The sequence below is a fragment of the Xiphophorus hellerii genome, chromosome 8, assembly GCF_003331165.1.
Source record: "Xiphophorus hellerii strain 12219 chromosome 8, Xiphophorus_hellerii-4.1, whole genome shotgun sequence".
Classification (NCBI taxonomy): domain Eukaryota; kingdom Metazoa; phylum Chordata; class Actinopteri; order Cyprinodontiformes; family Poeciliidae; genus Xiphophorus; species Xiphophorus hellerii.
Window position 1 is genome coordinate 13,206,490 of NC_045679.1, and position 22,066 is coordinate 13,228,555.

Genomic DNA, 22,066 nt, shown 5'->3' on the forward strand with positions numbered 1-22,066 from the left:
TACCTTAAGTCACCTAAAGCATTTTGTGAAACTGTCGACTGTGCAGTGTGGAAATGAATGGAATTTTTTTGGACAGAGAAGCACTACAAAGTAATAGTTCAACAATATAATGACAGAAATGGTTGATTTCAAAACCATTTCAAAAGGTTTTCTCGGTTTGGTGACATTAATTTGAAAAATAAGTCTTGCATACGTACAAAACAGTGCAGCAATTTATAAAATAAAGTAGTTTATTTCAAATTCTCAATGCAAGAGCAAAATAGCAAGAGAATAACAAAAGCCAGGCAAATCTTGGGTGTGAAGGCATGAGTAATAAATGAAATGGAAAATGTTTGATGACAAATCTAAAAACCTGCAGTAAAGAAGGAAAGCACCTGGCATTTACAAGCGAGTATGGAAAGTAAAAAATAAGGAATGCATTCCAACAGGAACAGCACCAAACAAAGGCGAAGAATGCACTCCAAACAGACGGCTGCGCTCGGTTTTAAGCTCGTGTCAAAATGTTGGGTCTTTCTTCTTTGGCCGGCGTCAGAAGGCTGGGTCTTTCTTCTTTGGCTGGGGGGACAGCCTCTAACCCCGTTGTCAGGGTAACACTCTGAACCATGGTGGTGTTAGTGGTGGTGGGCTGTTCCCACCTCCTGCACACACACACACAAAATCTCAAACGGGCTTTAAGGCAAATGGTTCAGATTTCAGAGAACCTTCCTTCACGTTTATCTTTCTCCTTCTCATCACTTCACCCCTCTTCATCCAGATGTCTCCCCTTTTCTTCTGATGATAGGGTCACGGATTACTGGTAGAAAAAAAACGTGAATCCTCATATTTTCCATTGCAGCCACAAACACAGTGGCTGTACACCTTTATGAAGGTTTATGTTTACATCTATGTTAAAAGTCACTCCTTTCCAGATAGTTGTAATCTCTGTGTTGTGGCCTCCAGTCTAATTTCTACTCTTAAATTCATGGCCATTGTCATAGCTGCACACCAAGTTACATGGTCAGTGCTTTATCCATTGAAGGGGATTGCCTATAACATTAGATCTCTTCATTGTTCTTGGCAAGATGACATGCAGTGGGATACAAAACAAATTCAGCTTTTATTGATGCAATTAAAGCAACTTCTAGCACACATTTAAGTGTAAGTATGATAAAGTATGAGTTGAACCAGATAACCTCAAAAGTGAGCCAAATAGCTAAACTACGACCTCTTTTGATAACAGAAGAGTGCGTAAAAATAAATGTAAGTGCGGCAAGCTCTCACTAGTCTAACCCCTTAAAACTCTTTTGTACGCGATACATTTCTTCTAAAAAAAAAAAAAGGTCTTGAATCCTACGGTCATCTTTAAGTCTTTACTGAACTTAAAAGAAAATAAAAATAACAAACAGATTCAAAACAAATAAAAAGTGACGGTCAAAAGACTGTGTTACTCTCAAGGTGCCAGACTTCTACAATGAGCAAGTACTTTCATCTTTCATAAACTAATTAGTCAATAACCAATCAAAAGGCACCATGTAATGAACTTAAGCACAAAACAATTACAGATGCTTATCTTTTTCAAATAGCAGAGTAAAACATTAAACTCACGTAAACACAATATAACATTTTGTATTAAGTTCTAAAAATGCATATATGGCTCCTACAATAAAGTTATGATAAAATGAAAATCAATATTTTTTTTTTAATCGATGCAGAGTTGTTTTTTGTTTTTGAGTTGTTTTTTCAAAACTAGCTGAATCATCTTTAAGTTCTTCTTAAAGTACTTAGTGCAAATATCTTTACGCAGTAAAATTCTGACGTAAGGTTTTTATATTGTGAGAAGATCATGGTCTGACATCACATGAGCCGAGTTGGTAACATGGTCGCAGAGCATTTAAAAACCTCAGCACTTCCACCGGACCGGTTTGGCAGTGTTACCTGACCTACTGTCTCCCTACATCCACTGAGATGTGGAAGGACAGTCGGTCTTCTTCAGCCAGATACATAAAAGAACCAACATCACAACTGAGCAAATATTGGTGTTAAAATAATAATGAATAATATTGTTAAATAACAAAGTAAAACTATATTCTGACAATGTTAAGTGGTTCCTTTTTTTCTTTGTTTATGTAAAATGAGTTGGAGGGGTTTTCACAGAGCATCCCCCACATTTTGAAGCAGTCTGTCAGCTGAGCAGATGCAGATTATAAAAAATTCATTGCTTCCCATGATCTCATGTGAAAACACTTCAGGAAAATGAAAATGTAACCAAACAAGAAAAGAGTGAAGTGATAATATAATCCGAACTGTTCAAAAACCCGGTAGATGCACACCAACCTTCATAGCCTTGTCACTAAACCTGGGATATGGAAAACTTGACATATGAAAAAAAAAAGGTACTCCACCCTGTTTGTCCATGTGAAGAAACGCTCATTATGATTGAGATATTCCTGGCACTGGAAAAGACAGATAAAAGTGACAGCTCATGTGTCATTTGATCACTGCGTATCAGGAAGCAAACTGGTTTATTTGCGGAGAAGGAGTGAGGACTACTGGTACACACTCAAGAGTATGAGAGTGATAACAGTGACCTTCTGCTGTCATTAAGAATGAGCGTCTCCTTCATGTACGTTCACGCAGAGCATCCACCCCTGGAGGCAGCTGGATGCTGATGTATTATATCACTATATGCACACAAACACGCATATACAAAGCACTGCTGTAAGCTGTCAATCAGCCTGGTATCACTGAGACCCCCTGTACTGACTGACAGCTGGTGGACAGGATATGACATACACCCACACCCCCACTGAGACTGCAGGAAGCCCCTGTTTCAAAATTACATTAATCTCTTATAGTTCACCTTTGTTTGCCCCAGTCTGCCTAGTCAATGTATTCTAGAAGCCCTTAAAGGTAGAAAGCAACAGCAACAATGCAAGTCAACAAGGTGGTGGTGTAGGTGAGAGAAGGAGAAAAACTCTAGTAACAATAAACCTCCAACAATCAGAGGAAAGGGCACAAGCTACTGTGTAGTCTGACAGAAACAACCCCGGGGAAAAGAGTCTTCAATTCACAATCTTCTCTTTCTAAAGTTTAATTGCTGTGATATTTGCAAGTGAGCCTGAGCAATCAATATTCCTGTCAACTCCCTGTCTTTTCTCTAACCTAAACTCTAGTTTGAAACTATTATCCTCGAGATACTGACTGAAAATGGCTTTTCAGGATCTCTCTAGGTAGCAATAGCTTTAAAGTTCCAATATGAAAGTAGCAGATTTAGGTTTTCTTCAAACACAGAAGGAAAAGAAGTTGTTGCCTCTGGAGAGCTACTCTGGCTGGTCAATTTCAGTTCCTCCTTCTCTGTGTCCGCCTCCTTCCTTATCACTACATATAAAGCCCGGGTTTGTCTCTTTGAATTTGACCTGGAGCCTGAAGAACTTAAATATTTCATTGTTCTCCCAGGACCCAGCAGAGTGTTCTTGAGGAAGACACGACCAAGTGGACAGGCTTCATTCAAATTGCCTGATCAAATCATGCAAGTGCACATGCATCATGGGTAATCTGTCATTGCTGCTTCCAAGATCCTCAGTACCCAAAACCCATGCATGCTACTACTACAGTCTCACCAAGGAAGGTTTGTGCTTATCATGTTCCATCACCAATAATAGGAATTGCACTGCATTGTTGAGATACTTCCATAAACATCTCTAAGACTCTTTAGAGACTATTCTCCTTCTGACTGATTTTCAATGTCTTATACTTTAGCAGAATAAAATGAAAATGTATCCTTTGTGTACCTGTTAACGTCACAATCTCAACAGTACTTATGAAGTTTGCTTAAAATAATGGTGAAATAATCATGATATTTTAGTAATTTATGTAATTTTTCAAGCAGGTTAAGTAATGATATATTTATTTACTCTAGCAATAAGTAAAGCTTGTTAAATAAGCAAGAGCTTTGAAAGTTAATATTGATGATAAAGTCCAGGATTTCTGAAGCTGATAAGTGAATATTGGAATATTAAAGTTGAGAACCTTGGTCAGTCCTATAATTTGTGTTTTATTTGCTTGAACCAGTGTATAATCACAATAGCCTAAAAAGTTTGGGAAAGAATAAATTCTATTCTATTCTTAAACTGTAAGGGTGTTGGGACAGGATTTTTTCCAGCTTTGAAAACCGAACCTCCTGAAAGCCTAAACAGATTTTCTCCTTTAAGAATGTTAACAGGGTCACATATTTTCTCTTCACTGAGTCAGATGCATTACAGGCTTAGTAACATAACTTAGACTCTGACCTGAATGGTGTTTTTATGGGGCCTTTCGTCAACATGGTCATCGTAAATATTTCCACTTTTAACAATGCCAAAACTCTTACATCTTAATTACATAGCGAAAAAAAAGGAAACACAAGAAAACTGCATTTGACCAAGAGAACACATGAGCCTCTCTCCATATTCATCATTCAGGCTTTAATGTCTGATTTTCTTCAATGATTTACTTGTTCACCTGCTTTTTTTTCAGCTTTAAATCTTACTAAAGGTTTACTTCTCTTCCTTTTCTCTTCCTCCATCAGAAATCCACCAGCTGAGGAACATCTATCAACACTTTGATGAGAAAACCATTACTGAGAGTGAAACATAAGTGTGTGCATTATGGGTGTAGCTGTCATCATGGTAGAAGATGTATGATGACGATCCACTGCCTGAAGGGCTAAATGCCCTCTGTGTGCCTGCTTTGTATTAGTCTTATTTGTTTACAATCAGCATCATGCAGGCATCCACAATGCCTGACACTGTGGTGATTGAACTCTTTTCCTTTTGGGCTCATTTATTTTGGTGACTTTAAATCTGTTCAGTTTGCTCATGAGAGCAGATTCAGGCTCAGTGAGAAGGAAAATGGGAAGTTTTGGGGGCAGGGGGAGTTACAAAAACAGGAAAAGAAAAAAAAAATTGGTTCATAGAAACTTTTCATCAGACTCAGACACAAAAAAAAACATAGAAACATCGAAAGCTTTAGTGAGGTTGGGCTTGTAATTATGACTGCTCTTATTTCCCTGGGCTCTGAGCCCATGGTCTACTGTATGTGCTAAGCAGGTCTATAGGCGCCACATCTCCTCTCTGTCGAACACACAAACACAACGTTGACGGAAGTAAACATAAATTTCCCCAAAGCCTCCGCACAGACACAGCTTCCTGTTTTAAACCAACACTACACAACAAGCAAATACACAAAGAGAAAGCCTGTGTGCAAACAAGATGGAGCACACACAAATACCTGCCAACAAGCAAGATGACGGTGTTTTTATTTTGCTGCACGCATATAGTTATTAAAAAAAAAAGCATCAAGCATGCCCCGCATAAGATGCAGTGGATGATCAGAGGTCACACACATTTAATTAAATGTTACTCTGGATGAGATTAGACGATATCGTAAATCAGATTAGTCTAATACATCTGCTAATAACACATGGAGCCACACACATTGAGTTGTTATGATTGGGCAACGTGTTTGCAAATTAATAGGATTAACATGGTGGTCTTCACAAGTACTGGGACTTATGGTAAAGATGTGTAAAAAGCTTTAAAAAGATAGTTAATTAATTACTTAATTGCACACTAAAAATACAAAATAAATAAATCAAACCTTTACATTATATCACTTAAAGGAATTGCTCTGATTGTTTAGCATTTAGGCTAACAACAAAAGCTTGCAGCGATGGGGTACAGCTTTTTGGATGCAAAAATGGTCAAAGTGGTAAAACTGGTATAAAAGTTTGGGCATAATGAAAAGAATTCCTAGAAATGTGAAAATGGACAAAATCTTTATTTCCTTTTATTTCCTTAAAATCATCATGAAAATAATCTGCACAAACTGCTTGTATTGAAAAAGAACATGAATGTTATCAGACCTATTGGAAGAGCAGAACAATATCCAGATCATCACATAGATAAGGTTCAAAACACTCAAATTATCACACATCAACCGAGACAAGAGGGAGTATTTGCAAACAGCTTTAAAGACTGCTTATTGACGCCACACCTATTGATGCTGTTGCCATGGTTAGTCAATATTCTACATGCCCCAGCTGGTGTCTCCCTGAGGAAGAAAAATGTTGGGGTGTGTGCACGAGTGTGAGAAAGAGAGAGAGGTTAATGCGCCCTATGTGTGCATTGCTCCATCATGTGCAGTGAAGTGTACCGAAGAGGAAAACATAGCTGGTTGGAGGCAGTTATCATGGACTCCTATTGTATGATCTGTACATATAGTATTTTTCCTTGAGTCGTCAGTTTTCCTCATGGAGAAGTGGTTGGCCGAGTAAATCCCTGACTCTGAAACAATGCTCATTTAAGCAACTACATGTAGAAAAGCAATGGACCAATAAGCAACATCATGCTGCCTAAAGAAATATAACACATGGGAGAATTTTATGTTCAGATGAGACCAAAATTAAATATTTCCACCTAAATGCAAAGCACAATGGTGGTGGAAAACTAGCACTGCACATTAGCCTGAACACACCACCACTACTTTGAGAGATAGGGGTGGCAGCATCACGGTTTGGGAAAGCTTTTTCTTCCACAAGAACAAGGAAGATGGTTGAGGAATATGGTAATGTGGAAAGATCTAAATACAGAGACAATCCTGGAATAATCAATGTTACATGGCGGAAAAACATTATGAAATGATTTCAGTTAAAGCATGTTCAAGTCTCAGAATGCCCTAGTCAAAGTCTAAACCGAAAATTGATATTAAAAGATGCTCTCTGTCCAATTTGGTAAAGTTTGAGGTATTTTGGAGAAAAGAATGGGGAAGACTTATTTTTACATCTGTCACATTAGTAGAAACTAATGAAAAACATAATATTTAATATAAAAGGTGGTTGTATAAGTTTTGACTGGAAGAGGCCAAATCCAAATGGAAGTCACACTTTTCCAATTTTAATATGTAAAAAGGGATTTATATCCTGTTTTATTTTGCTATCACTCCATAATTATGCACTTTGTTGTGCTGGCCTATTACATACAAACCTAACAGAACAGGTCCTATTTATTACACATTTGTTCTGTTACAAGTACAGCAATTACCGGTCATGTTCTCAGCTCTGTATACTTTCACCTCAAACCTTCGCCCTTTAATTTTCTTCAAACCCAGATTAAACCAGGTTTAATCTGGGTTTATTGTAGATAAACCTGGTTTATCTTGTAACCAGGTTGCTATGTATAGCAAATTTTTTGCTCAGGTCCCTCTTGAAAATGAGATCTAGATCTCAACGGGGTTTACCTGATTAAATAAAGGAATACAATAAAAAAATAAAAAATAAAAATATCTGGTTCCTTCGAATAGTGACACATTTTCTTTAAATGCTGCCATTAAACTCTACGCTCAGCAAACGATGGAGCTTAGTGTACAACAACTGAAGAAACCAGGCGTGAAAAGATAAAATGCAATCTGCAAGGAGATTTGTCAACCTCATTCAAGTCAACCCCTTATAATTGTGGGAGGTTTACTTATTACCTTAATTTGTAGTTATGGTAAAAAGACAGCACTCTACTAGTATGGTTGTGTGTATTTGCAGCACATGTGCCAATAAAACAAGATGGTAAACTTCTGTGTGGTAAAGTATAATTCACCGGTAGCAGGAACAACAGCAAAAACTTCAAACTGACTTTAAATTTTCTTAAACTCATATTCAGACCCAACTCATAGTTCTTAACCCCAGCCGACTCCCTCATCCATCTTTTCCGACTTGGCCAGACCTCTGAGTAATCAGAGAGAGATATCGAGAATGAAGGATTTGCTGTTCAATATATTTCTTCCTACTTCACTGTGCAGCTCATACTTCACCTCACCATCTCGTTGTGCTGCAATTTATAGACGGCTCAAAGTGTACACACAAGTCTGACTCATCCGCTGGCTTTCTTTGACATCACTGCTTTATTTTCCACCTCTCCTCTAGTCAGGTTCCTCCATCTACCATCCTTTAGGCAAACACTGCTGCCTTCTCCTGCCTCCTGAGAGGCTCGGCTTTGATCCTTTCCCTGAACCTGTCGGTTTTGTTTTTCCCACACATCTCTTTCGATGACACATACGGGAGAGAAAACAAGCTGAGGTAGGTCAGTGGTCCCATTTCCTCTCTCCGAAAAACATCTGGACCAGCATGTCTAAAATCTTCGTACCTCTCTTCAACTAATTCCTTAACTTTTTATCTAACTCTGTTATCTCTTTTCTCCCCCTATGTTCCATCCTTTCTATTTCCTGTCTCCTCACACTAACTCTGCATCCCTTCCCTCCCTCCAGCCCATCATCTCTCCACAGCACAACATATCATCCTTCTCTCCGGGTATCTTCCTTTTCCGATCCACTCAGCCAGGATGTTGGTGTGTAAACATCAGCGTGTGAATTTGTTTTGATATCATGCAACAGAAAGAAGCATCTTACTGTTCCATCAGCAAATAAGAAACGGGATGCAGAAGAGAATAAGTCAGAAAAGACAGAGCTGGTGTCCTCTGAAAATACCTCTACTCCTTCCATCTAACCTTTTACACAGTATGCATCTTAAATCTATTGCAGCTTACTTATAAAAAATGAAATGGTACAATTTTCTCCCTTTTTAAGTAGAGTGAAACTGATTTATAATGTAACATTCTTTTCAGACAAGCATGGTTGCCCATTTATCTGACGGTAACTGAATGTGTCTGCAGGGCTGTATCTGAGTTTGGCTTATGAGCTACTTTTCATTAGCATTTATGAATTACATCATTAGTGCTCTTTTGTTGTCCTTATCATTGTTATGAAAAATACCTAAGCCAGAAGCATGACTGAAGTTGAACTAACCTGAGGCAGATGAAGTAATATATCTGATGGTGTTCTTTTTTTTTTAAATGTTGTAGTTTTATGCCAGATTTAACATATTCTAAACATTTCAGATTTTGTCTCATCAGTCTGCAGAATATTTTCCCAAAAGTCTTGTGGAATATAGTTGTTATTTTTTTCTTTTTTGCAAATTAGAGCTGAGTCCTTGTGCTTTTTTTGGAACTCTCTGCTTTGAATGTGGCTCTTGTTTTTTTGTGATTGCAGGATGAGGTACTGATGCGCTCTTGTAGTTATTTTGGCAGGCCTGCTAATTCTGAGAAGGTTCACCAGCGATTCAAGGTTCCTTTATTTGTTGATAATGGGTCTATGTTTTGTTTTCTGGATTCCCAAAGAACCAGAATGACAGATGTGTTTAAGAATTCCTAGAGATTGAGGCATATGTAGTTTCTGAGATCTTTAATGCTACTCTGTGTAACAGACATGCTCTGTCTAAATTATTTCTTGACTCTGTGGCAGTAAACAAGCCAAGGAGATATTAATTTAGAAAAAACAAACAAAAAAAACAGTAAAAGCCCTTCAGTAAAATCAACTAATTTGTTGCATTTGTCACAAAGATATTCATTTCTAAGTGTACATGAAAATTTTAGTATTCTTCTATGAAACTGACAGTTTTAAGTGACCTTAAGTTTTAGATCTCCTCCACTCCATGTACAGAGTACTTTCTCGTTATCTTTAATTGAGAAAGAGTCTGGTAGTGTCTATGACAACTAGAACCAGCTGGTGTAACTCAAAGATGCTCTGGGGTAATTTATTCGCTCAGCTGGAAATTTACATCTAACCTTTAATTATTGCTTCAGATAAAAACTTGTGAAAGGTGAGGAAGAGGTTCTGTTTTCACCTTTAAAATAGAATCAATATAAAATATGACTACAGTATGTATAGTAAAAATTAAGTCTGGTCACATAAAATGTATTTTTCCTTAATTATTTTTCTCCAGATTCTCCCCTGAAGCAGGTGCCACCCCGTCTGCCTCTCTGGTTCAGGCCATTAATAGCCAATTTTCTGCCTATTAGGGGTAAAAGGTCATCACCTTGATGGATTGAAGGTCTCAGGACTTATCAATGTAACCCCACCACACACAAACACACATTTCTACGCTGAGGTTTGGACATGCAGTGAGGCATTAAAATGTGACATGTGCACACATATTGCATATACACACACACACATACATTTGTCATTTCCCATTTAACCAGAGCCATTACTGTCCACACCAGGGTCATCTATCTCAACAGTGACAGGTGTGAAGGGAAAACCACAAATTCGAAATGGCTTTCTCCTATGCAGTTAAAGAGGATGGGGACAAAAAGGGGAGGAAGCAGCAGCTGAGGGGCCCAGCAGTAGAAAACAAAATTAGGAAAGATGAGGGCTGGTGATGGGGGACAGTCGGTCATTGTTTATTTACCAAGTCTAACAACACTGATTATGTACTGCTGGGCTATTAATCATAAATATTTCTCTTTTGCATTTTATGATCCATCATCCTGTTAGATAAGAGCAGCTTCCAAGAAGAGGGGTAAAAAAATTGCTCAGCAAAAGTCAAAAGAGGAAATTCTTAGAGGCTTCTACAATTCAGCTTCAATTTTCACTCTCTTCAGCACTTTGACTTTTTTTGTTTCACCGGTGGCCTTGGCCAAGAGCTGCATCCTTGTTACCAAGGATAGAGACACATATGGTGACACAGCATCTAATTAATCATTAATTAATCAATGAGTGACAGCAAAGGATTAATCATCTTTGTAAGTTGAAACTCTGCCAACATGCAAACAAACACTGCTGCAGCTTTTAATGATTAAGTCACCTTTTTATACTGTCTTTTTCCTTTGGTCACAATGTTTATGATGAAAAGCGCCTTCAGTTGGGAACTAAAGGATTAAGATTAACTTGAAACCTGAAACAAAGACCAAATGGGATCAAATGGTTTTAGAAAAGCAAACTGCTTCCAATTAACAGACACTTCATTTGGCATGTGCTGGACTTGAGAGATTTGTACTGTCATTAAAATGTAATACATATGTCATTTTGAATTCAAGGTGACTAATTTGCAGTTGTTTGAAAGAGGACATGCCTTGTTATCCAAGGTTCAGTCTGATAAGTGAGTAACTGAAAAAATATCTCAGTTTCATTTTTCTATCTGGGGAGCTTTTCTTTGAATAAACAAACACAAAGTTGTTACAATGGCATTTTACATTTTACAGTCTGTACATAAAGTACAAAAAGTAAGCCATCAGCTCATTTTGAAACTTAAATCTTAAATCTTCTTAATAAAGAGTAGAAATACTAATAAATATTGAACAATTGAGAGGCTCAAGACATTTAAAACAAAAGGGCAGAGATTAAGGAAAAGTGAGAAAATAACAGACTTGGAGATTAATACATGCAAGGAAAAGAGGAGAATTATAAACAAGAATTATAAACACATAAAAGAGAGGAAACAGAGTGATGCTGATGGACAGTAAGAAAATCTTTGATCCCTTAGGTAGACGATGGATGCATATCAATCAGTTAAATTTCTCTGTGACAACACACACACGCACGCAGACAGGCTTCCTCGTTAACCCGGCCAGCAGAAAGAAGCACACCCAACAGCTGAGCTGCTATTGGCCAGAAATGATGTCATCTCTTCCTGGAGGTTGAGCAGCGAGCCGTACAATTGGCTGGCTGAGAGACACAGTAGGAAAGTCCTGCTGAGGTATCAGTTCCATTCATACAGAAGCAGCAATGAAGCATGTTTTGTGTGTATGCAGGCGTGAGTGCGTGTGTGTGCGTGTGCGTGTTTGTGCACGTGACCACTCCCCGCTGAGACATACAGAAGGAGCCATTAGGGCTGCGTCCATCATTCGGAGGTCCAGGCATTACCTGCTGGGATATTCCCTAATGGTCTCTCCTTCTGTCTCTCACACACACACACACGCACCCCCACCCCTCCGCACACGCCCACACACACACAGGAATTTCACAACAGTGCACCCCTTCAGATGTGCACGCACACAGCTGATGGGGGGTTGGGAGATGGGTGTTGTCTCTTGGTTGTTACCAAGCTGTTGTCATGGCGATGCAGATGGAGCTTTTCCTGCAAGCCGGGACCCTCACTTTGCAACATACACACACATGCACACCCCCGCCAACACACACACTTTGCAACAAACCACAGCCTTTTTCATTAATGCTTGCCTTGGCACACCTTTTAGGAGATGCAGCTGCTTTCTAGGTGGAACAGGAAGTCGACTTTGTGGGGGGGTGTCTGCGTGTGTGTGTCAAGGTGGGAGAGTGTAAACAGTCCCAGGAGAGCCACTAGACACATCCGCTAAGAGATGCTCATGAGAAATTAGCCTGTGGTCACCTGTTAGTGTGCTGCCTGTTCACCCACATCCATCCATTCCGCATCTGCACGTTGTGTCTTCCACCTGCCTTCATTTTACCGGGGCTGCACCTTTAACCTCAGCTCAATGCTCCATATTTAGAGTATGATGTCAGATGTGACCCAGCTCTGCCTCGCTAACTCCGTCACTTCGATCGGAAATCTAAAATGAGCACCGCAGATACATACAGAACCAGATAATATCCTCTGAAAGCCACTTAACCAATCACAAGGATGTGCTTCTTCAAGTCTTGATATAGAAAATAAAAGCCTTGCAGGAGGAAGCTTTCTGCCTGTGACTTGTCCATTACTCTCTTCTCTCTGGAAGCTTCTTTATTACACTCAGGAAACATAATGACAGCTATCTACCACTCAATCGACACAGAACCCCCATCTGTTTCTCTATGTTTAAACTAATCACTGTCACTAAAAGGCTGTCGCCATGTGCATGCATGAACTGCAGTGTCCAAGCTGCATGAATTCAGTTTTATTGGCAGAAGCATTAATCTTAGCTAATCTAATTTGAATGTAATTATGCGCAACAAAGCTATCACATTTCAGTCAATATGATCAGCTTAATCTCTAATCTGTGTCTGTATCTGATTCAAATAACGACTTCAGTCTGGTGTATTAAACACCACAAGATCTTATCAGAACCTTCACAAGAATGATAATCTAATTCAGTGTTTACATCTACTGTATGTGCTGAGCTTATACCTGTATTTGAGCTGAAACCTTTTTAGAAATCGGTTAAAATGCTTTAAAATTAAGTAGATATAATAATTAAAGAGGGTTCAGCCATAAATGTTCCATACATGCATACATGTAGCATGTTTCAGGTCCTGTCCGCATACATGACAAAGTTTCAGTCCCAGGAGTAAAGTGGGTGTGGGAATGGGACAAAATTAAGCAAGCGTGTGCAAGTGTGTTCAATGCCATTTTCAGCTGCTCACTGCAAATCACCCTGAGAGGCTTTAACAGCCTCCGGGTCTTTTCATAAAGCAAAATGGTGCATTAAAAACCCCACAGAGGTCCACGGCCTTCAGTAACTCAAACACACTTACCCCAGTGGGATTTATTAGAATCTCAGGAATGCTGGCATGTTGAGAGGGGAAACATAAAACTGAGGAAATGTCCCTGAAAAGATGGTCTTTGTCCCAAATTTTAATCCTTAAGAAGTAAGAGATGATTATCTATATATTCTGGGTTCAGAGCATCTGAACTTAACCCATAGTTTCATTATAGATATCTCCATATCTATAGAAAGTACTCATTGTCCAACGCAGGGGTACCCGAAGTCGGTCCTCGAGGGCCGGCATCCTGCCTGTTTTAGTTCTCTTCCTGGTTTAACGCACCTGGATCAAATGATGGCTTGTTAGAAGGCCCATGAAGAACACTGACATGCTGAAAAGGTTGTTGGTATTACCAGGAAGAGTACTAAAACATGCAGGATGCCGGCCCTCGAGGACCGACTTTGGGTACTCCTGGTCCAACGCATCTATAAGTTTTTGGTTTTTGTTTGACTCCTTTCTTGTTCTCTTGATGCTCTGCTGTTCACAACAGAAGATTTTTTTTATATTAAAAGGGAGTGGTTCTTTCCCACTGCCCCCACATACATGTTTTGGTTTGATTAGAACTGTATTCTGCTGGAATAAATAAGGAAGCATTATGCAAAGTGCCTTGAGATTTGTTGTAAATTGGTGCTATGCAGATAAGCAGGATCAAAACAGAATTACCCCTTTTACATCTTAATTATACGGCAGGTGGCATTTTTTAGACTTTTGTCTTTTTGTATCATTTCAAGCAGGAGGCCTAACGTTGTGTTCAAACAATAAGCTTCAGAAGCGTGACAGCCCAGCGCCCCATGCTGGAATGCCTATTTGTTTCATTTGGGAGAACTAAGCCTTTAAACTCGCCAGCAGCCTTATGTCCAATATCCTCTGTGTTCTGCGCAGGTCTGGAGAGGTCAAAGATGAAGAGAGCAAACAATTGGCAACCTCCTGCTTCAAATCCCCACACCACGCCAAACTGGCTCTCAGCTGCGCCTCGCCCAGCATGTGTGAGCATGCTGCGTGTGTATGTGTGTGTGTAGGCATTCTGAATCCACGGCTGTGTAATTTCTTTAGAGGGAGTCTGGTGGAGAGACTTCAGAGGATTCTTTCTCACACACAGAGTTTGCAGTAGTTTGAGTCAGTTCTGAGAGTCTAGTGGCGAAACAGAGATCAGAGACAAATCCTATCATTCATGAGTCATCGTTAAAAGTTGTGAATGAATGTGGGACATAAAAAACAACCTAAGAGCTTTTTTTAAACCAATTTTACGATGCTTTTTGTTTATTTGAATTATCTATGAATTTTGCCATAAGCCAAAATCCACACTATAAAACCAAGATTTAAAAATCTAATAGAATAATATGAACCCTAACACAGGACACTGCAATAAACGTTCAAGAAATGTTGCCATCGGTAGATGATCTTGAGTCAAATCTCATCTCAAACTACCATGCATCAATGCTTTCTTGAATGTAATCTCTCCTGCACCAGCTTCCGTTTTAAGAGTCTAACCTGTGATTAAATGCACAGGAGCATTCACCACAGGTTTATGTTCTTGTGTTCTTCTTGATAGAGCTTTCGTCTATCATGCAGAAGGGAGAAGATGATTACACGAAGCACTGAGCTGGAAAGCTCCGTGATCCTCGCCTGCAGCTAGAAGCCACAATATGAAGAGACCATTTTTGCATTTTCTCTTGTTTAAGTGGCAAGCGGGTGATGCATTTTGCTGGACTATCTGGTCTACCCTCAGATGACGCACTGAGGGATTTATTTAAACTCCTCATTTAACGCCATCTCCTCGCTGACCTAAAGACTAATCTCATTCAAAGCTGAGATTTCAATATGTTCAATTCCCTTTGCAAACAAGTCAAAAGTTGCTTGTAAGAGACTCAGTGAGCCATACGTCAACATTATCTGCTAATTCCCATTTTATACATTAACAAATGAAAAACATATCTTTGCCTTTTTAGAGTAACCTTTCCTTGTAGTAAATTGAAGCCAAAGACCCAATTACCTTTCAGTGGTTTAACTTCCAAAGCCAATATAAGGGGTTAAAAGGAGCCTGAAAGCAAAATCTGAAAGAGACAAACAAGTGCTGCACAATGAATTACCAGTGGACTCGTTAGCATTCTCCTATATGGAACTCGATATTTCCTGTATTGGTTTCCAATAAAAACCTTCCAGCAAAAATGCATTAGATTTTTCCTTTAATATTCCATTGCATCATATTAGCATTTTCATCTTTATTATATCGACTCAGCAGACTGTTTTAAGTGTGAAGAGGGCATGCCTGATAAAAGTTTGAAGACATAGTTTAGTGAAGGAAACATCAAACCCTTTAACGTTTAACTCAGGAAATTATCAGAGAAGCACTTGGAGGTACTGTGTTTGAAACTGAAACCCAGAGGATTCATTTGGGGTTTCTTTATGCTTAACAATTGCTGGCTCTGTAAAAAGTACATCAACTAAAGCTTTTAAGTGTTCAACCAGCCCATACTTCCAAGTATTGTCTATTGTCTATAGTATTGTCTATAAATGAATGTACTCCTTATGTGTGATTTATGTATTGTTCAACAGGATTTATGCAACTTTCAGCAAGTTTCTCTTAAGGCTTTTCAGCAGGTTTTTAAGACCTTTGTTATCAAATTAAACCAAGTATTACGTAAAAAAAGTTTACCAAATAACTTAAACAACTGTATAAGCCATAAAACACATATAGCCTTGACAACTTAAGTTGTGTTTAAATGAGTAAAGTGCTCTTGCACAGGTTACATTTCTTCACTTCTGCCAGTATACAGTAAACCTAATCATTGCTACTAATAGCAGATTTTCATTAAATCTCCATTTTTAAGCCCAACCTACTCAAATATATTTTTTGTTCATGACAAAGGAACAAGCTCTGTATAACATAATACAAACATTGTTATTTTAATTACCTAGGCGTGAAATAAAGCAGTTTAAACATGTTTACAGTATAAAAAACATTAACATACTATAAAAAAAATTAAAATAGGGATCAGTTCCTTGTGACTGTCATGTGTAAAAGCTGGTTAAAATCAACTTATGGTATCTGTTCTTGAACAAAATCTGATACTTTCCAGACCAATACTGTCTAGCATTTGCACCAATCATGACTGATTTCTTTAGGAAGCAAAAACAAAAGTGAAGTTATACTGCTGTAAGCTCAAAACCTCACCAAGAAGAGATCAGTGTGGATGGCAAAGTAGAGCATCTGTTTTGGAAACAGAGAAGAAGTGAATATTTTTGTCTCCTGCAAAGTGATTCTGTATACCACATGAGCTCAGACTTCATTGTCAGAGCTGACTGGCAAGTGACATTGGTGTATACGGTTATTCAGGGGAACTTTGACTCAGTTTTGGAAACAAACTTTTATCACCAATGGAATGTGACAACAATGAAAGTTTTTCAAGTCAAAAGGAGAGTCTCACCAGCTCTGAACATTTTAATACAAAACTGAATGGAAGTGATGTTGGCATGAAAGGAGACTGTTTACAGAAAAGGTTTAAATATGTATGCAGCTTTGGGGAATTTCACTTTGTTCTTGCTTTCACAGAGTCAAAAACTAATAAATTCCTCAGGACAAGCCTTTTCTTTATGCATCACGCCTCGTCTGATCTTATATCAAATGGCAGTATTTGCATGAACAGGATCAATGAAAATACCCATGATCCCAAAGGCATTGGGAAATGTGCGAAATTAAGCAAGTAAACAAAGAGGGGTTGACTCGGGAGGGGCACGTTTTTCCACGTTTTGTTTGACTTGACGCCGACTGGCTCACACTAATTTCAGGAAATCTTTGCTCGAAGGGAATCACAAAAGTTTAAATGTGTCAAAAACGTAACATAAAAAATCTGCTCAATTACAGAGGCTTAAACCAAGCACTCTCTTTAACTAATGCCAAAACAATAATCTCTGAAAATAGCCATTACAAACCAGTAAGTAACATTCTGGAGAATCAGACACATGTCATTATAAATATATAAAACACACTCGTATACAGCCGACACACACACAAAACCCGCAGACTTCTTGCTCCTCATTAGTGCCCAAACTATCACAGCGCTTTAATGAGAATATGGAGTCGGGAACAAGGCAATTCTAGCACGCACGCATAGACATACACCCAGACAAACACACACACACATGCATACACAGCTGCCCTTCACACTACGAGCCTGCAGGGTATGACAGGCGGGCACGCCAAAAGAGGATTTGCAGTGAAAAGCTTTGGGGAGGAGAGGGAGAGAGAGAGATAGGAGGAGTGGAGAAGAGGGGATTACATGGTGAATATTTCAGTACTAAAACATACCAATCGGTTTGGACTCCCCTTTCTGGCACGGACTGACACACACAAACAGCATTAGGATTGCCGTATCTCATACGGTCAACTACACACAGACGAGACAGTAAGTGGGGTGATGGGTAAAGCTAATTCCAAACACCAACCACCCCGCCTCTGGGACATGACTGATGAACTGATGTACAGCCTACTGGGACAGAACTCAGGACCAAAACCAACTTAAATCTTGCTACTCTTTTAAAGTTTTATTTCAGCAAACATGCAAGCTGTGCGAATTGACGGCAAAGTTTTTTTGACCTCAAAACTAATAAATCTAAGGTAAACACGATGAAATACTTTAGAGATAATAAAAGAAATCCTATAGACAACCTAGAAACAGTGCAGAGTTTAATTTTGTGTTATTAAATTGTGAAGGAGGGATGGAAAAGATATACAGAAGAGATTTCAATGTAATAAAGTTCACCACTTCAATATGTAGGAAAGATTTATTACAGGGCATCTGGAAAAAAATAGCTTCATGCAATAAGGAATCCTTCAGGTTCCCATACATTGATCAAATTCAATGTTTATAGGTTTCCTTTTAAAAACCAATTAATTCATCAGTTCTTAGGTAAACTTTTTCAGTAACCAAAATTGCTTAATAAATACATTAAGAGATGTCATTGTTTCTCCCAAAACACAACGGAAACCATCTTGTGGTTATGTTTAAGCCAACAAAGCTTCTTTAACTAAACTGTCACATTCAGGCATAAGAGCAACTAAGCTTAGACCTTTAGTAAACCAAATAGTCACAAAACATACAGAAAACAAGCTAACGTTAGCATTGCCACTTTGGCAAACTGAAAGGTCTTTTACAAACCAAATGACAGTTAGCTAAGTTTAGCATTATCACTTTAGCAAACAAAACTTTCACAAACAAAATCAAACATCAATCAACTCATGCTATGGTGTAAGCGTCTAATAAGTCTCCCTGGAAAAAATCATATAAAAATCAACAATTTAACTGAGCCTTGCTAATCCAAAGCATGCATTTGAATGAAATAAGAATTCAAAATGACAAAAAACAGTTAGACTGTGATATAAAGCACCACACTCTTCATCAGTGCTGTAAGCCTTCGCAAGCAGAAACCTGCATTACGTTGCAAGGGACTGGATGGCAGAGGAGTGCCATGTTGCAAGGTTGGAGGTCACAGCAACATTCTAGATAAAGTGGGACTGCAGGAACGCCAAAGGACACAAGGACCGGCTGCTGGCTGGAATGACGACAGCCAAAAGCTGGTCAGGTCAGCAGGGAATCAGCCTCAAACACTAAGCGGCACAGAGACGGGAGGGGGAGGTAAAGGAAGGTAGATGCTATAGAGGGGGAAAACAAAAGATTAATTTAAAAAACAATCAAAGCAGAAGAGGCCATCATTCTGTGCGTGCCGATGCATTTTTTTTAATGCATTTGTGAATGTGTGTATGTGTCGGTGTCTGGGGGCTTCTTGAGAGGGTCCCACTTACATGCTTGAAGCACTGCAGACACATTTGTTTAGCTGCATATTATTCTGCATGTGAACATATACAGGGTTTTGTGTGTTCACAGTCAGCACACTGCAGTCTAGACCAAGGGATCAAGTGTAATCTCTCCACTGATACAGCTGATGAACTTAGGTCATAGACCACTGTCACCATGTCAAAAGCATTTTTTCCAGAAGGCAACAGCAAAACAATGTGGCCTCCTTGTTGAATTCAAAAATTTGTCTTTTTAAAAATGAAGGTATTACAAGTGATTCTCGTGACATTTTAATTCATTTTTGGTAAATTTTTTTTCTTTATCAACGTTGATCTGACTGGGACGATTGCCATGAGATGCTACAATGATTTGCCTTGAAAGATTTGAAAAAAAAAGAAAAGAAAAAGTTGTACATGGTTCTTTTTCACATCACTAATGGACATTCAAGCAGCAGGACCCAGCGGAGGCAAAAACAGACTGCAGTTGTTAATGATGCAGAGTGATGCTGAGTAATTACTCTCACTGTTACTCACCAGGTCAATATAAACCTTTCAGTTTTCAAAACGGAGATACACCTTTAGCATCTCATCTCAAGCAATTTTAATAGGCATTTTTCATATTTTGTGAATATATAATAGGATATTTCTGTGTGGTAGTAATGTGGCATAGCCTAAACTGGTAAAAGTAGAAAAAAAAAACATGAAATCAGTACTGCACTGCTTTAAGTGTTTCAAATTAGCTATACCAGAAATTAGAACAAACACCTTCAACTTTCTATTTTATCTGCAGTTCACTTTCAAGCTGGAAGGAAACATTAAAGCGCTGTGCCCAATAAAAATGCAAATCTAGCTGGATCATTTTGGGTCAATATGGAAAACCTGTCTGTGGTAACATAATACTGCTACAGAAATACACTGCAAACAAAGATGAAGACGTGACGCATACACTTGAAGATGATTGGAGTCAAGGTAATTGTGGTGTTGGACTAACTCTAGCCTCATATATTTAGTCTTTTTTATGGTTTGAGAGTAACACAGCAACATGTTGCCAACTACTCCAACAGATCTGAGTTTTTATCTGAACCAAGCCAGCACATAAACGTGGTGTGGAACTTTATTGACCAAAACATGGTACAGAACTCAAAAAGCAGCAGCCATAAATCAGTGTCAAACTTGTCCTCCACAGTCATACATCCAAATGGATGAAGCACCATTCCTCCTTCTTCCTTAAGATGACTTTACAGATGGCTAAATAAAATCCTTAGGAATCATTTCTTGGACATGCGAATTATAAACTTGTTATGATGGTTATTATGTTTACTGACATCGTGACAAGGCACTGCAAAAAAAAAAAAAGAAAAAAAAAGTGACAACACACAGGGGCAAAACTTTAACAATCCTGCAAAATACTGCTAAGCATTTAACTGAAACAAAATAAATGAATTCATTTAAAATCCCAGCAGTCAAGCAAATAAGGCAGTCCTATGTATAAGTTGCAGAACTGAAGTAAAATAAACAAAAACACAGTAAGAAGATTTTATATTAAATACTCCTGACCAGGTACAGAGTAGTACTGTGATTGACTGTTGTTTCTTCCCTGGACAAAATCACTCAGCAACACATAGCTACAATAAATAATCTTTATCTTTTTTTTTTTAGTTCTCACAGAAAGTACTTGTAGCTCAGTGCCCTGGGTTATTGATTGAGCTAATATTCACATTACCTTTCAGTAGTCCTGGTCGAGTGTTCATCAAAAATGCTGCTTGTCAAATCTTTTTCCTGCATAGAGCCATTGATGGAGCAATTGCAGTCATTTACAACTGTACATGACTGCTCTCTTCTTTCTTACAGAAAGTATTCCTGGCCAGGTGTTCATGTGTCTGGCTGTGTTTCTTTCTTTGAATCATTTAGGGATTTATTGCTGCCATTAGCTATGCATACACTCCGTGATGCACTTTACCATAGAAGTGCTCCTGGATCAGTGCTTATGTGTTTAGTTGCGTCTCTTTCTTGAACAGACTTATTGTCTCAATCTAATTGGCTGGGCCTCCTCACATATCAAAGTTGAATAGTAATAACTTTAACTGCATTGTGTTATAATTTGGACTGAATTGGACAGTGATTTGATCTCAGTGCGACTATATGGGTTTGGGTTATAGGGGACGAAATCTAACAGAGATACGATTCATCCACTTTGACTGTCAATAAGAAATAAAGACTGTCTACTCCTATTTCACCACTTGAATAGAAGCAACAAAGTTAAAGCTTCTCCGTGTAGAAAGTGTTTGGGTTATATGGTTCCCTGCATTGTGCCCGACAGGCCTATTTAATTAGAATGAAAAGCCGAGTAAATATTAGTCTTTAGACAGCATCACACTATTTGTAAACAGAACCAAGTTAGAGTGAATTAAAGCAATTTATTTTCCTATCCCAGAAACGCTCCCACTTAACTCTTAACTATTCAGTGACTTGTAATTAAATCCTGCCTCACACACACATAGCTCTACCGCAAGCACCCCTACAGAGGAACACCATGACAGATTTAATTAAAATAAGTTCAATAGTTTGAGTTTCTAAATAAAAGCAGACGTGTCAAAAAAGAAAAAGAAAAAAAAAGTTGAAACAAGAGGCAGAAAACCCAGACAAAGACAGTGACAAAATGTTCTTAAACAAGGTGGAACATGTCAAAACCCAACATCAGAATTAATGATTTGCTCTGCAGAGCTCTCTATAATCTTTTTTGTTCAGAAAAGTAAGAAATGATGAGGAAGACAGAGAATATTTCAGATACAAACACAAAAACGCAGACAAAACAAGCCGAGGGTGTCATTTTCTCTTAGAATAAGGTCAGATATTTGGTTTCAAGCTTCAAGCCATATTTAGACCAAAGTAGAAGATGATACCATACACTCTCTACTGTGCCCTTCGGACACATTCTTTAACTCTCCTACAATAAATACTCATTCCTGTACTCCTTTCCCTCCCTCATAC

At 38.5% G+C, this 22,066-nt stretch overlaps 1 protein-coding gene across 4 annotated transcripts in view; it reads right to left on the reverse strand.

The window, feature by feature from the left end:
- Positions 1 to 22,066, reverse strand: part of sh2d3ca (SH2 domain containing 3Ca) — a 57,585-nt gene that overhangs the window by 20,227 nt on the left and 15,292 nt on the right. The gene's annotated exons all lie outside the window — the stretch shown is intronic.